This window comes from Pinus tabuliformis, chromosome 3_1, assembly GCF_031772625.1.
Source record: "Pinus tabuliformis cultivar Carrire ecotype Pingquan chromosome 3_1, CPIR1, whole genome shotgun sequence".
Lineage (NCBI taxonomy): Eukaryota > Viridiplantae > Streptophyta > Pinopsida > Pinales > Pinaceae > Pinus > Pinus tabuliformis.
Genome location: NC_142301.1, coordinates 502,172,249 through 502,174,416, shown reverse-complemented (window position 1 = coordinate 502,174,416; position 2,168 = coordinate 502,172,249).

The following is a 2,168-nucleotide window of genomic DNA, read 5'->3' as shown; positions in this document are numbered from 1 at the left end:
GAGAGAGAGATAGATATAGAGAGAGATTGTGTATGTTTGGGGGGTGAGATAGAGAGAGGGAATAAGAAAGAGACACATACATACAAATATAGATATTCTACAATATTATATAACCAACCTAGATCCATCTTAACCCTAGATCTATCAAGCATGAGAGGGATCAATTCTCTCGAGGTGCAAACCTTTCCTCAAGTTTTGCACTCAAAAAAGAGGTTTTCATCTCAAGAGATTTGATCCCTCTCAACGCTTGATAGATTCGAGGTTAAGATGGATCTAGGTTGGTTTAAAAAAATAAAAAACATACACTATTATTGTTATTTTGTTTTTCTTGTTTTCCCGTTCAAAAGTGCTTTCATTAGATTTTCAAAATAACATAGCTTACAAAAAGATCTCAATAGTCCCGCTCTCTTGGGACAAACAAACATTGTGAGATTGGGGTCCGGAGCATACCAGTGAGGACATATTATATACATTATTTTCGATAAGTGTTGAGGCCTTAGCATACTAACATAGACACAAAAATAAAACTAAGTTGACAACAACATGTCAGGGAGTGGGGTGGGGAAATATTACAGGGGGAGTTGCGAAATACCCAACACGGTCATGAATGTGGCAGTTGATGTGCTCCACTCAAGCTTTCGAGCTGCAAATATGGTCATTGGTACGTCGCTGACTACACCAGAGGTTGTCTAGTTGCTCCAGGATTTCACTCTAATTGTACTCAATCTTTGTCGTATATGCCACAATCTCATTGTGGTCCTCATAACTGTGGTCCTTGAGGATATCGATATCAAGCTAGAGGTGGTGTAGCTGCTTTACTTATAGTGTCTAATGAGGCCGGGGCTATAAGGTTGCCTAGAGAAATAGCCTCAACGTCCTTGGTTTCTCGACTGGCCAAATTGGTAGAAGATGAAGAGTGCCCAGGCTCGGGACAACCAACCTGAGTTGGTTGACCCCTCTCTTGGCGAGGACGACCCCGTTGGCGAGGCATAGTAAAATCAACAATAAACGACGAACAACAACAGGAGGAAGCCGCAGAGTACGCTATATCCCACTTGCAAAAGATGCAACCAAACCCAAAACCACAGGGCCACTGCCCTACTACAATATAAACTTTCAAATTGCCACCAGAACCCAAAGAGGCAACGAATCTAAGACCTCCCAGACTGGAGCACAAGGTGGAGAAGCCTTCGTAGGCAAATTCAAGGCATACCATTGGCTGTGAGCGCAACCCCGATTGGGGTAGAGGAGAGTCCAACTTTCTGCACGCAAAGGAGTAATGCCAAAACCATGAAGCCAAATTCCCGAAATTAAAACACCATTCGCACACTTGAGAGAACCCAGAGGAGCCCCTGCGGACGAGGGAGGAGCCAACAATGGCCACCGGTGCTGTAGAAGCCTTTGAAGGCGGACCACAATTGTCCAAGTTCCAGGGTCTCAAGGGCAGACCAAGAGGCAATATACAACCTGCGCTCAGAGGCAGACCACAATGTCCTTGCTCCTCAGCCGAGACCAATGCCCCAACGGGACACCATGATCCCAAACCCAAGCACCTTCACAAACCTTCAAATCCAAATTCATCTCTTGAATTTCTGAACTGAGACACACAAGTTGCCTACCGACGAATTTAAAAACTAGATGTGGGGAGGGACTCATCGTGTTGCGGCAATGGATGCAGGTGCGAGTGTCCAAGCTCTATCAATGGCCACATGGAAGAGGAGCTGGCCCTAGAGGCCTCGCACGAGAGAGATAAGTGTTGGGAAAAACACCCCATCGGAAGAGCTTCTATTTTGTATTTCATTTTAGTAATTTTTTTATGAATTCTTCCGCGCTCTATTTGAAGTTATATATATATATATATATATATATATATATTTCAATTGATTTTAATATTATACTATTTATTTTCATGATAAAAAAAACATTAAAACAAATATATGATTTACCCACAAGATACTTTGTATAAAACATACCCCTAAGCTATGCCCCAAAATTAAACTAAACCCAATTAACCCCCATATATATTTATATAAATTAATCAAAACAAATCGTTAAATCACTTGATGACAATTTCCATGCGCTGTTTAATTAAGCAAAAACAATAATTAAAAAAAAAAAAACAATAAAGTGTATTCAACACTGCATTCGGGTTGTCTGCATTCTTGGTG